Here is a 15,636-nt window from a genome sequence, read left to right as displayed (position 1 = left end):
ACCACAGTCAACTTTAACTCAGAGGATAGGTTTCAACATCATGCCTGCTTCTGTCACCAACAGACCAGTGGCCAACAGAGGGACATGCTACTCATGGCCATGCCTTCCCTCCTCCAGGGTTTACCTTCTTCTCCTTGCAGACCAACCACTTGGACCCAGAGCAAATCTCAAGCTACTGCTTTTGTCAAAAGATGCCTTAATTCTCCCTCAGTGTTCCACTTTTCTATATCTTAATCTGACTCCTATAAAGAGTCTAGAGTTACTCAAGTCTGAATGACATTCCTAATCCACCAGTAGTTAGAGCTGAGCCATGGCTCAAGGCTTTCCTTATCCCATACTCCAGAAATGAAGCTTGGTATCTCTCTCAGAAGAGCCCAGGCTTTATCTGGGCCATCAAGTCAGCCACAAAACCATGCAAGTTAATTGGAAGCATTAAACTGAGAAGGATTCTGAATCAAGCCATGACCGCTATTAGCAACTGAGTACTGGGGTAAAGGTGGATAATAATTTTTTACTATACATAATGATTGTCTTAAATTTGCACATTAGGCAAATCCTCAAACAGTGCATGGGGTCACCAGAAATCATGCTCTGAGGTTCAGCAGTTGCACAAATACACAGAGAGCTTACGTGAACCAGAGAAATGAAACCTGTCCAAGATCCTAAAAGCTCCCAAACCGACATGCAGCTTTAATGTGAGCAACTGTAAGATGATTTATTTTTTTTCAGATCAAATACACAAAGTTCTGAATGTAATTCTGTTAAGCAGTTTTACATCTTGCCACTAGGACTTTTTTTTTCCTCTGTGCTAAGCTTTAATATCCTTTCAAATGCATTAATGTGTCCCTGGAACAGACGCTTAGAGACTCCTGCACACTTTGAATATTTCCACTTTAAAGAGGGCTTTCAATACGTACTGAGACTCTGTGTACCACCTCACTGGCACCAGAGCTTGTAAAACACTAAGGAAAATGCCTCCTTGCCCAAAACACGTCCAAAAAGAAAAATCCTGCTTCAGGTCATCCCACAGTTAAGGAAAAAGAAAAGGTGGGACTATATAGAACACCTCTTGGAGATTTATGCAAATATCTGTTTCCCTTTCAATTGACTCCCATCTCAGAGGTTTGCATTTGAATTTCAGGTGTGAGCAGTTCCTGTACGCCAAACAGAAGCTGCAGCAAAACTGGTAAAATCCAACCAGATTCTTTCAAAAAGCTCTATGTTCTTTTTGTCTTTAAATGCTATAAGGCAGCTCAATATAATGGTAGGAGTTCATGTATTGGAAGGGTTAATTTCAGACAAACAAAATATTACTTTTATTTAAAGGTTCAACATGCAATGTCTGCACTCTGAGTCTCTGAATAAGCCTGAGTTCTAACGAGCCTCACATACTTTCATTGTTATTGCAAAGAATTTCCACATTAAATATCTAAATAAGACTTCATGTTCCCACCCTATAATGATTCATAGTAAACAGGTAGGGCAGAAAAAAATGTCACTGAAATACTATTTTTAAAACAACTATTTGTTTTGTAATTTGATCCTCTGGACATCTCCAAATGCTTAGTTGAGTAATTTGGTAAGACACTGGTGCTTCTCAACTAGGTTTTATCTTGAAAAGACACACTGGAAAAAAGTCTTGAAAACTAGTCCTGCATGCAGCAGCAAATATCTTCTAGTGCTCTGATCATATTGCTGTACTAGCATGCAAGTACAGAATTATCCCACTCTCTGCATGGATCTCAAGTGCACTTTCAAAATGAGTTCTTTCTTTCCTATCAGCACTGAAGCTGCTTGGTAAATGCCTTTTACAGATCTATTGACATTCATGCTTTTAAAATAATAACTTTATGGACACTCCAGATAATGAAATAGAGCTCATGAGAAAATGTAACTGACCATCTACTTACTTGTGGGTCTGAGGAGGGCTTTGCACAGAAGCTGGTAAAATGAAAATGTGGCGTGCAGGAAGGATGTGAGGATTGATTTGCTATGCAAACCTGACAAAACTCCATGGGGAATTTTGTAGTTTGATGAAAACAAAAATTAAAGGTAAGACTAACAAACAAAATTATAGTAATATAAGTAAACCACAATACCACCACAGCATGTAAGCTTAAGTGCAATAAGAGGCATATCATCTCTTTAAGTTGAATAAACCCCTTGCAAAAAGAGAAAAAAAAAAGTGCAGATTCTGAGTAGTAAAATCTGCTTTTTCTAAGGGATAGGACTAAGAAGTTTTGTAAAGTGCATCTAAACGTGGATTAGCACATGGCATGAGGAACAAAGAGAAGAAATCTGAGGTGTGCATGCAATTGCAGGGCTCGGAATTTACTGGGATCACATGGATGTTGTGGGATAGCTTCCCCAACTGCAGTGCTGCAATAGGTGGGTACCAGGCCTTCAGGAGGGATGGGCTAGGATGGAAAGGAGGAAGAGTTTGCCTGTATGAGAAAGCAGCAGAGATGCCTGGAGCTCTGCCTAGGGGTGAATGATGAGCCAGCTGAGATTTGTGGGTCAGGAGCAGTGTGCAGGCAGACATAAGCAATGTTGCAGTGAGTGTCTGCTGCCTTCACTACAGTGCAGTGTAGTTTGGTGAACCCCTTTAGGTTTCTAGGACTGAAGAGAGGTGCACAGGAACCAAAATCATCGGATTTTGCATTCTATGCTTACCACCGAAAAATGCTCAAAGTGAGGACTCTCCAGAAAAGTGCTAAAGACAAAGACTTCTGCTTAACAGTTTGTGCTGTGTCAGAGGCAAGTCAAAGGAGCTTGCAGTAACTAAAGATAAAGTAACACTAGAAAGAAAGAGCAGAGCTGGAAGTTTGCAGTGTATATTGCCAATAAGTCAATATATTAAGGAAATGTAGCTATAAATTTCCTGGAGAAAAAGATATTTTTTCTATAAGTTAAATTATGTTCCATGTTTTCTGGTAACATCTATTTTAAACTACACTGTACTGTAAAGGCAAGATTTTAGAATGGTCTAAATTAGTCTATGGTGATTACCCACATTGTGCAACTTACTACTGTTTTATTAATGCAAGATTAAAGATAATACTTTACTGGAAGAGATAACAGCAGAATTAACCTCTATTTACCTTGACATAATAAAGATTTAATAAAACATGGGAAAATGTCAATGAACAGCATAATTATTCTAACATGAAATTTAAATGTAACTTAATTCTGTATTCTGCATATTTAATGCTTTAAGATTAGTCATCATTGTTCTTTTCTCCCTCTTACAATGCATACTTAAAAATATTTCAAGCAGACTCAGACGATTTGCTTATTAAATGTATACTAATTTATTTAAAGTTTCAGATGCATTAAACCTAAAACTCCGTTTGTTTTTTTTCTTGGAAAGATATTCACCAAACCCCTGCAACCAATATATATCTCCATATCTCACCCTTGTCCAAATTTTTTACTATTGAATCAAAGAAGATCCTTGCAGTTTTATTACATCAGACAGGCATCAAAGGGGCAGAACACATAGGATTGAAAAATAACACAGCTGCACTTTGCAATGGAGTGTTCTGTATCTGGCCGTGTTTTGTTGTTCATGTAATACTTTTCAATAAACAAAGATGTCAATCAACTTTCTTTGCAGCACATCACATTTCAGATTTAAACCACTTCAGACACAGAGCTGCCCCAAGCTCACACGTTTAACAGATAAAAATTCAGCTTTCTGTCAAGGCAGAATACAGTATTGATTGTAGACTGTATTTAGGCTGGTGTCTGTTGGAGCTATATTACTTTCAAACTCATACAAAGTCCACTATGGAGACATAACACAAAAAGTGTTTCTTGATTTTTTTAAACTTTCTACTTTGATTAGTGGCAATTTCTAAATAAATGACAAAAGAAAAAAAAAAAAAAAGAAGCAGCCAGGGTTAGAGTCTATCCAGAAATCAGTGATGGGGGAAGTTACAAAAACATGATAGTAATCATGAAAACTTTGATCACTTGATTTGATTCTAGTGCTTTGCAAATTAGCATAATTATTCAAACATGCTTCATTAAAAATCACGACTGTACAAGTCCTTCAGTTTAATGATCCAAGAACATACAGAATGAGCTAAGCTTTAAATAAATACATCAACTTCATACTAGATGGCCATGTCAGAGACTGGCAGGTTATTTATTTTAAATAAAATACTGAATGCTCTCTTATTCCTTGCAGAATGTAGGAGACTGATGACTTGCTAAAAGGTGCAGCATGTTAGCTAGTATATTTTACTGTTTATCCTCACATCCACCTGTGCTTCTCTTGGGATCCCATAAGGTTGGATATCATATCACTCCTAAGCTACTGGGAGATTGCCATAAAATCCCAGTAAATCTCCAACTAATTACATTTGAACTGTAGGTGTCACAGTTGATTTTGACCTTTAAAGTCTGGCAGAAGTTTGACAGTCTTTAAGGGGGCCCCACACTCTGCAATACTTTTTCTGTCAAAATTTAGAGGAATGAATAGGCTGCAAAATTAAATATGCATTAAAAAGTAAACAAAATATCCTGCTTATTAATATATAATTTCCCAGAAAAATCAAAGAAATACACTTATCCATGGCAACCAAAATCCTTGAGAATGTGCTGACATTCTCCTAAATCTGTAGCTGACAAAACACCAGTTGGCATCATTGGAGGGTTAAGAGAAACTTAACAAATTTGACAGAGGAAAGGGAAAACAAAATCCAAGTTAAGTTGTCACTCTCTGCTTAATTTCATATATACATATATCTTGAGACATAGCAGGGCAGCTCTTGTGAGTGGCTGTGAGTTAGGTTCCTGTTAGATTGTTATTCTTAACGTGGCTGTTTAGTTTGGGACTTTGCTTTTCTAAGTATTGGGTAACTGATTACCAACATTTTATTAATCCACAACAATTATCTCTGCAGTAAAGTATCATTTTACAGCCCCACTTCCACCAAAATCAAACAAAACAACCCTCTCCCCAAGAAACTCCCAAACAATAACAGCAACAACAACAAAACCCACAACTGGTTGCCAAGAAAAATACTGCATAAAATCTCTCCCTGCTTGCTTTCCAGCCACGATTGCAAATGTCCTACTGTCCAGACTGTGAAAACCCAGCTGTCATCCAGGGACCTTTAAAAACTGAAACAAAGCCATGTGTCAGCAATACTCATAGCTGGCAGAGAAACTTTGTGGAATCATGGAATTGTAGATTGGTTTGGGTTGTAAGGGTGCCTTGAAGATCATCAACTTCCAACCCCCTCTCCTGTGGGCAGGGACATCTTCAACTACCTTCAAGGCCCAACCTGGCCTTTTTATTTTAAAAATTCAAACAGAAATTTTCAAGTCAGGAAATTAAGGATATTAACACTTTTTACACTTAAAAAGTTGGCCTTATGGGTCCATAAACATTGATTTAAATGAAAATACTAAAATACTTTTGAAGAAAAAGGGCATGACTTCTGAGAGGGTTCATTATTTCTTATATTTCTGCAAATTCTACATGGATTTTTTAATACAATTTTGAATTAAGCTTGTCTTAATCCAGATTTGAATGTCAGCAACAGATTATTAATGTCATGTGTTTCATACTGTCTACATGTTGTTAGCTATTATTTGCAGAGAGGCAGTTTTTGAAAACTCTTGAACCAAATGTTTTCTTTCATTGAGGATTTTGTAGTTTAGGGAGAAAAAAGACACAGTAGGTTACTGCAAACTCACAAATTGTTTGGGAGACAGAAGTCTACAAATAATCATGCACACTCAAGTATTGTTTTTTGGTCCTTAGGGAAAATTTCATATTTATCAGGTCACTAATAAAAAGGATTGGAGAATAAAAGGTTGAGTTTACTTTGTTTTACAAAGACAGGGTAAAAACACTTAAAAGTTGCAAATAAGAGAAATTAATTTCAAAAGAGAGGTCAAAAATAAGAAAGAACATCTCTAAAATTATTTAACTGTTGAGGGCTAGCTATGCTAATTATTTCACAATTCCAGCTACCCTGTGGGGCTGGTCACAAGAATTTACTGCACAAGACAGGACTGGCATTCTCTGGAGATCCCCGTGCTATGAACACCCTCCTCTTTTTAAAGCAGGCTACCCAAGCTCTCTCCCTCCCATTGGAATGTGCAAAATAATAAGAAATGAAAATGTTGATTACATTTCTTTCCTCCTCCATGCTGTAATTTCCAATCCCTTATTTTCCTGGCCTCAACAATGATCAAGCACAAAAACACCACATGGTAATGCAGAGGATTAGAGCATTTCCCACCACCCTGCCCCAACCCAATTAACCTCTTTTAATTAATATTTCTGCTGTGTTGCTTAATTTGCACTTCTTATTCTGGCTTTTCATGCCTTCTTTTCCTCACATTTTGAAGACATGCAGGTAAAATTTGTCAGTAACAGTCTTTGAAAACCAATTCTTTTGTAATAATAATTTTGAGATTATAATGGTTACTCTGCCATGAATTTAGTGTAAAGACACACATGACATAATCAATGGAGAAATTCACAATGAAGAGCTTAAATTCAGTGGCATGCACCCATACACTCAGTTTATTTAGGCAGATCCTATTGGGAACACTATCACAGGGCTACAAAAGAAAAGAAAAAGCCACTATAAAATTTAAAAGTCCTTCTATCATAGCAATGTGAGAGGTTTTTCAGTTTTAGTCTTTGGGCAAGATTTTCTTATTGTATTGCAATAATACTTTTTTTTGGTGACCACGGGGACAACATTTTTGTTCCAGCAGGAACCCTAGATCAAATGATAGCTGAGAGACTATTTTAAATTTATGGAGCCTCAATTTTCAGCCTACAGGTCATTCAAGCTCAACATTTCATTAACGAAATGCTGTCGATATTTCCCTGATATTGCCACAGGTTGACATATGGCATTATTCCAGTGTAAGATTTTCACACATTAGTGACTGGAAAATCAAGAATATTCCCCAAGACACCTGAGGTATGATTAATTCTCTAATAGTCTTTCTGTATCAGTTTGAGAGGAAGAGAGGGATCTTCCAGGGACGAAAGAAAGTGGGAACATTAGAAAGAAGACAGCTTTGGCTTCTTGCCTGGAGCACTGACTTGGCCAGCTGCCCCACATGACTACCTTTGCCATCCTGATGCCCAAATAAGATGCCAGCAGCAAGGCAACAGCTTGTAATGTACCTTGAGCAGAAATAATGGCAACATTATCCCATGAAAGCATCCACGAGAAAGAGGAGTTAGTGCTGAGGGTAAAATAAAGGTGAACATCTTCTATCTGTTGACTTAGGGATGGGAGTCTGTCACCATTTTCGAAGGTTAAGGCAAAGTTAGGGGAAAAAAAACAGTGCTGAAGATTTGATAGAGGAAGCAGGTGCTCAGGGATGTCCTTCGCTAAGTTGAGTATTAAGGCCAACTTTCCATGTATGAAATTAAGAAAGCTGGACAGATTTGGCATGTGAAAAGGTCCAGGTCTGGTCCTCATCAGGTGTGCAGGGACATCTTAGCAATGGGGAAACAGCTGTCAGTGAGATTGTCATTGCTGAGCACCCAAAGCCTCCAGTCTAGAGTATCTATTTTTGTCCTAAAGTAACTGCCTTCTAATAGGATAAAACACATCAACTGCACATGAGCTGGCAGGCTGAAGAACAATTAAACCACTTTCAGGACTAAGTTTTGCAAAATAAACCTCACTTGTTTCTCATTTTCCCAGATTGTTTTGTATTTTTGAGGCATCTACAATCAAAGAGCTAAATGGCTAAAACAACCTAAACACAAAATTTGCAAAATTATTTTCTTGCTGGCTAAGCATGTATGAAGCAGCACCACTGACGAAAAGCAACAGTTGTTTTTTAAGCACTAAAATTTGTAATGGAATTTGTACTGAGCTGAAATTTGTGATGGTAATGCTGACAAGGCCACTAACCAGTGCAGATTTAGCAGTGCTGCTACAACAAACAAAGTAAAGCAGTATTAGTCTTGCACAAAAATTAGGCTGTCTAATGTATGGAAGTCCACTGTACCCTTCTAACATGAACTTAATTATTAGAAAGTTGGTTTGGATTGCTAAGCATAGAAATGATGAAAATGAATGTCAAAGACAGCCCATCCAACACATTAATTTCCAGTTTCAGGGAAACAGGATGTGCACAGCTAGACAGACAGAGACAGATACAGAGAAAGGAGTCCTAGTATTATGAATATACAACATATATTTAACTCATCACATCTCTTATGCAATTTTTCAGTTGTTGTCAATGTGGTACAAGAAATGTTTTTATACCCCTGTGTTTTTATATATGAGTTTCTCTTACTGAAAATTACCTTTGCTGCAGAACAAATCTTTGCTCATGATGGGAAGTACAGCTTAGTTCCTTTCTGTAGTGTTTTTCCCATTCATGTGGGCTCAAGATTGCTGAGCCAGTGCAAGAGCAGAAACCAATGCCCTTAAGTGCAGAATACTGTCAAAGAGACAGAATGGAAACCCAGCTCTTTGTAAGTAGAAAATCCTGCTCTGGAAAAGAAGGTGTGCTGTGGTTTAACTGCATCTGTCAACTAAGGCCCACACAGATGCTCACTCACTGCCACCGCAGCAGGGAGGGGGAGACAATCAGAAGAATAGAGATAAAAAAACCCTTGTTTTGAGCTGAAAATAGTTTAATGGGTAAAGCAAAAGCCATGCATAAAAGGGAATTTGTCCACTGCTTTCCCATGGACAGGCAGGTGTTCAATCATTCCCAGGAAATCAGGGCTCCGCTACATTCAATGGTGACTTGGGATGACAAACACCATCACTTTTAATGTCCGCCCCCTTCCCTCTTCTTCCCTCAGCTTTATATGCTGAGCATGATGCCTTATGGAGTGGAATGTGTCTTTAGTCAGTGGGGACAGCTGTCCCAGCTGTGTCCTCTCCCAGCTCTTTGTGACCCTCAATCTACTCCCTGTTGGACGGGGCTGAGAAGCAGAAAATACCTTGACTCCATGCAAGCACTGGTCAGCAGTAATAGAAACATCCCTGCATCAACAACACTGTTTTCAGTACAAATCCAAAACCCAAAACATAGCCCATACTAGCTGCTGTGAAGAAAATTGACACTATCCCAGCCAAAACCAGCACAAAGTGTCTAGGATCAGCCATTACAGACCTTAAGGTCTGGTGAAAATAAAAGTTCTTCTAAGTGCTTTTTGCCAGCAGTGAAAAACAAACCAGAAAGAGATGCACATTAGGGAACACAGACCACCTCATGGCATGTAATGGATATGCCAAATTTCAGAAGTAGCTTTTGAATGAGAAGAGTTGGAACATTTTTCCCACAGGCTCAGTTGCATGTCAAGTGCAAGGCCATCCTCTCCCCTCACCAATCTGCCAACGCTTGAAAAGAAGAGGCATGTGAGGTTTTCCTGGACATGCTGGGTCACAACATGATGGGAAACCAGAACAGCATGAGAAGAGCCTTGAAGAAGCTGCACACATGTGGCATACACCAATGGCAGCAACATGTTCTCTAGAGTTCAGGAAAAAATGATCCTTAGACTCTAAAAGCCGGTGCAGCTTTTCTTGTCTCTTGAATGATGTTACTCAGGGTGCATTTAAGCCAAAATGATCAGTAAAACTGGTATTTGACTAAAATAAAATCTTGCAGTGCTTATACAAATACAATTAATTCCTCAATATGTAATTCCATTGAAGTTTTATGAATTTTACCAATATATTTCTTATATACAAAGAAGTATTTTTTCTGTGCAATGACTGAGTGGATGTGAAACATTTGGTTCTTTCCAAATGAGCACCCAGGGTATATCCTCTTTGAGGCTAGAGGCCTAGCTGTCTCATCAAAACAGCATTTTTCATGGTTTCTGCTTGTACTTTCCAGCAATGTTCTGATATAATAAAAGTATAGCTTTTTTTTGTCATAGCACTTATTCATCCAGATTCAATTCAGTACATACACATTGCTGACAATAACAGAGATCAGAGGAAAATATTGCTGAACTATATTCCTATTTGTCAAAGGAGATGCTTTTTCTTTAAAAAAAATAGATTTAAATTGCTTTCTTCTCATTTGGATCATCATCAGAAATGACCACCAAGATAGAAGCATAAGCTTCAAAATTCAGGTTTGGTCTGAGCTCACATTCAAAGTTTTGAGATACTTCAGGATGCTAATTTCAGGATTTTGATTTCTATCCTTGCAGAGATGAAGTCTCATCACATTGTGCAGATGTAGGAATATGGCCAAACTCCAGACCCCACAGGTCTTTTACATTCAGGGTGATTGGGCAGATCCACAATCACAAATTTCTGTAAAATTGCATGTAACTCTGTGGCCAGTGTGATAGTATAACTGAATAATGTTCACAACTGATGCTGCCCAGTAACCAAACTGCATCCAGCTTTTCAGACCAACAGAAAAGTTTCAGGATCTGACTATACTGAAAAGAAGAGCATCCAACCAATTTATAAACTTCCTATTGGTCTTTAAAGCAGAAAACACCATGAGTGGGTTGTTAGATGAATTTAGCAGCAGGGAAGCCTGCAGCTCATCAGCTTTCTCTTCCTCAAAAGTACTTATTGCAGTCAAGAGGAATTATTGCTGGGGTTCTCCAAGCATGGTGATGTTTTTGTTATAATAAAAAACTGAACAATGCAATTGCACCCCCCACAATTATCCTTTTTGTTTCTCCACTGCAATGATGCACTCTTTATGATGTGCAAGATTTATAGAAGCTTGTTCATTTATTTATGATGACCACAAAGTCTTCATCACAAATTCATATTTTGCATTGGAAGAAAAAGACTTTTGCAGAAATGCTGGTCATGGTGTCATCAACAGGACCCTTCTCTTTAGCTCAGCAGTTTCACAAGAATTTTCTCAATAAGCTCCAAATAAAGAAAGAGGCCTGAATAAAGTCTGAAGACAAAACTTTCAGAAGTCCTATCCTGCATGTGAGCACACCCAGGTGCTGATGATCTATGACCCTGTGAGGAAAAGCTGGTGTTTCCTTACAATCATCGTGGATCTTTGATCAGGCTTGGAAGAAAAAACTCCTAGCCTCTGTCGGGCATCTCTCTCTCATTCCTAACCAATATGTGGAGCAGAAGGAGAGATTTCCACCAGGGCCTGCACAGCACCAGCAGTGTTAGTGTATACAGTCAGTTTTAACTTGTTAGTAACTATTGTCACAATCAGTCTTCCCTACGCATCCAGCAGGAAATATCTGGCCATCAGCACTGCTGAGCAGCATCATAAAGTAATGAATTGACATAATGATCAGTAATGGAAGGAAAATGGCTGTATCTATATCTATAAGAAAAAGAGAAACAGACGTGTGACATTTCAAAATTTAAATATTCCTTCATTTTTTTTACTATGAAGTATCTGAGAAAGGTAGACAAGAAAAGCAACTTTTAAGCCAAATCCAAAAATGGTCATTTCAGCAGAAACAATTGACAGTACAAGAAATAATCACACTTCATCTCACTGTTGATTTGATTCTTGAATGTGCTTGGTGTGTAAAATAATGCAAGCCTATAATAACAGAAGACAGGTAAAAAGATTTCCATTTTCTGTTTTGCTACTCCCTGGCTGGAAGACCAAAAAGATATTTCCAACCTCTAGATTTTTTTTTTATTTACAACCTACAAAACAGATACAATAGAACAGAATCAAACTGTGACATTTAATTAATATTTGTAAAGCAATGGGACATCAGTAGACAATAAGAATTATATATTTACCAAGTACACATTTTGTTCCCCACAAAATACATCTGTCAATATTTGAAGGAAATGCAAGATGTCTTTTATTCTGCTCTTGGAATGAACCTATTTCCCTCTATAAAATGTGTTCCATTTTATAGCAATCTTCAGAGATTGGTTCCCCCTATCTTCTCGCTGATTAATGCCTGAAAAATGCTTCTGTGTTTAAAAAAGTGGCACAAATGGGGTGATGACTGCCCTGAAAATAATCACTTAACAGGCATGTTATTCACATGATACTGATAAAGCCCAGTGTTGTTTTCCTTGGGGTAAAAGGGGCTTCTTCCCTTACCATACAAATAGCATAAAATATGCAAATGAATCTTGCATTCAACAAGTCAAATATTCTGCATGTTTAATTTACAAGTTAACAAAATTCAAACCATTTCAAGAGCTACAAGCATACCATAAAATAAAAGACATAGGCACATGACAGAAGCTGTACTTTTGTTCATTGATAAATTATTTTCTAGAATTCACATTAACAACCACATTACTGAAGTGCTCTCTAGCCCTCCAGTGTTACAGTTCAAGGTAATATGTGACAGATTTGAACATTCTTAAGGAAGAAAATCTCCAGAGTGTGTAGATGGCAGCTTTGCTCACTGGGAGATTACAGTGGCTTTTATATCTGTTACAAACCTGCAGTTACACTGATAACTTCAAAAGTGGAATATTATATATCATGCTAAAATTCCCCACCAGCCCATTATGTCCTTTCTTTGTTTCTTCTATGCTTTTTTTTTTTGCCTTTTTTTTCTTTTTTTTTTTCTTCATTTAGCTATTGCTGGCTTGCCAGAGATCTTGAACTTGAGAAAGGTTAGACATCACAATGCTGAAGCAGTTTGTGAGCATCAGCAGATTTAGCTTGTAATTTCATTGATCTATGTGGGCTTGCTGTTTGCAAACCAGCTGCTGCACTGTTTCCCCACAGCTACTGATCTGAGTAGCATTGATTTTTTCCCTTACATTAACATAGCATTACTTCTTTAATGGGCATTAAATGACTGGATGTAAATACAAACAGGGCTTCAACAACAAAAGAGGGGAAAAAAGCATTTTTTTTTTTAATTTAAAGAACTCTATTAATATTTTTCAGGAAAAAAATTTAAAAGCATGAGTTATTGATCAAGATAAATGCTATTTTTAGTGCTGTGATTTCCACACATTTCTTTTGCCAAGCAATAATCTTTTTCCCTCACTGTGTTTACTCATAGTCCAAAACGTTGCATTTATAAAGATTGCCTTTTTGGCTCAGTAAAAATGGTAAAATGGATTTTTTTTTAAGAAGCATCATAGAAAGCAACACAAAATCTCTTCATTTATTCTAAAATTAGATGAACCCATTTCAGTTTTGAAGGAGATATCATCTGTTAATTCTCATTATTTTTTTAAATAATTAATGGACTTCAGTTTAGAAAGAGTGGATGTGAAATTTGCTGCGCACCATGAACTGAGTATCCCACATATAATATACTTAATATAGGGTCATAGTCTTCCCATGTGCTACTTTAGCCCTTTAGTGGCTGGTGTTTTAAAGAATTTTACAGATTCACAGTTCAATGCAGTGTAGAAAAGACAGTAGGGAAGAAAGTAAAGCAAATGATAAAACCCTGACCAAACTCAAACCCCAACCCCCAGAGCCAATTTGCTCACTTGTGAGTTAACCCAATCAGCCAAGGGTTCCTGATCATTTTTAGAAGCAGGTGACAGCCAGCAGAGATATCCATACCAGAAGGAGATGCAGGACTGAGTGTTGTTCCTACTGACCTTCATGAAGAAGAGATGGGATTGAGAGTGCTGGGATGTAACAGGTGAGAACTCCCAAACACCAGTGGTGGGTTACAACTTCTGGGCTGCAGATGACAGTGGGCAACGGTGTCAGTGCCGTAATTAAGAGTGTCTCAAAAACACAGACACTCCAGCAAGATCTAACAAGAATGGGATTTACTTTTAAGTATTTATGAAGGAAGATTTTTATCTTTTATGATAAACGCAGCTCTTGTTCTGGTCATGCAGCTGGATTGCCCTGAGGAAAAGGTCCAGTGACCTGACAGATGGGAATTCCTCATTCTTGTGTAACTCTGTCCACTCCTATACCTAGAGAGAGTAAATCATTCCACATGGCTGCTGCAGGGATATCTATTGTATCCCTACTCAGAGACCAGATAAATTATTCTCAGTAGATTATAATGATGTAAAGTATGGTGCTGGAACTGAAAATAACCCATAAAATGAGTACCAAAATTTATACTTATCCAAGGTAAAATATATGTGTGTCAATCTCACCAATCTCTCCTACCCTCACAGTCTTCTTGACTTGACTAGCTAACATTAATGCCAGTTTTAGAAGATAAAATTTCCAAATCATTAAAAAAAGTATTAAGTAACACTGAACCCTTAGAGCATCCTAATATGAACTTCTTTACACTTATAGAAGAAGACTTTCAGTGCAAGTTTTTCTCTATCATTTACTCAGTTTTTATTCCATTGAAAGATTTTGCCCCTTACCTCAGTTATATTTTTCCCTTAAGAGTCTTTCATGAAGGATCATACCAGGAATTTTTTGAAAATCCAAATAAATTATGTTCACTGGATCACCCTTATCTTCTAATTTATTAACTTTCCCAAGGCACTTTAGCAGGTTAGAGAAGTATGCTTTCCCCCTACCAACGTTGAGCAGGTTTGACTCTATTAGGTTATACTTATCCATAAGCTGAACTATTCTATCCTAAATTAGACTCTCAATCAGTTTCCCCAGAAGCAAGGTGGAGTTCAATGGTCTAATTTCCAGGATCTCTTTTTGGTCCTGTTTTAACAACAGACACCATATCAGAAATTTTCCAGCCATCACTGATCAATATCATATCTTCCTGCAAGTGTCTCTTCTATTCTGATGTATATTCTGCTATCTGCATTAAATCATTTTCCCTTTTTACATGAGTCTACCAAATTACTCAGCACTTCCCTTGGAAAAGGCTACAAATTTTGCTAGTGCTGCTCTGCCTCTAATATATTTAGCTCTAATATATTCTGTATAACTATTGAACTCTTTTTCCAGTGTGAGTATGTAAATGCAGTTTTAGTTTGATATTTTTTGTTGGCTTTAACTATTTTCTCCCTACAAGTACTCAGATGAACATCTATTCACTTGTTCCTTCAAAGTCATAAAATCAGTTTTGCAGTTTTGGGGGACTTTGGGGTTTTATTTTTGTGGATAGACATGGACCATAAATCTCAATGGATTATTTTCTAGCTTAGCTTTGAGCATTCTTCTTGAAAAGAGAGTGGAAAGGAAAAATAAAATCCAACCACCACCATACATAATAACTGGTAACACTCACCAGCAATATCCAATACCAGGAGTTATTAAAACTGGATTTCATGTGAATCTGAGAAATGACAGAAAGAAAGAAGTTGTGAAAAGGTATAGATTTGTATTCTGGTCTTGTAGGACATGTTCTTGGTCTATGCTTTAGGTACACAGGTCTTAATGATCAGGAAATATTGTTGAACACGATTTTTAGTGAAAAAGTATTGAAAATTCCCACTGAAATGTGTACATGGCTAAGTAAAGGTCAGTAAGCTATTGAGTAAACCTGAAGTGCTCACATTAGAGGATTAGAAACTAAGAATTTTCAGCATTCAGTGAAGTCAGTGGATTTTCCTCTAGAATTTGAGACTTACTGTCCCTAGAAGTCAGATCTGAGTTTGAATGGATGAGAAAATTGAAAAGGAACTTTTAGTGAAAATTATGGGTTTGGTTATGAGCCAATATAAAGCCAATATAAAGTTACCAAGTATGAAAGCCCAGGCTTCAAACTGCGCCTCGCTTCTACAACAAAACCCAAAGCACATTATCTTCACCTGGGTTTGAATTTCATTACAAAAATAT

The sequence above is a fragment of the Agelaius tricolor genome, unplaced genomic scaffold (assembly GCF_023055355.1).
Source record: "Agelaius tricolor isolate 1412-34295 unplaced genomic scaffold, bAgeTri1.0.p SCAF_1, whole genome shotgun sequence".
In the NCBI taxonomy this organism is placed as follows: Eukaryota; Metazoa; Chordata; class Aves; order Passeriformes; family Icteridae; genus Agelaius; species Agelaius tricolor.
The sequence above is the reverse complement of the archived record's forward strand: the minus strand, read 5'-3'. Positions refer to the sequence as shown.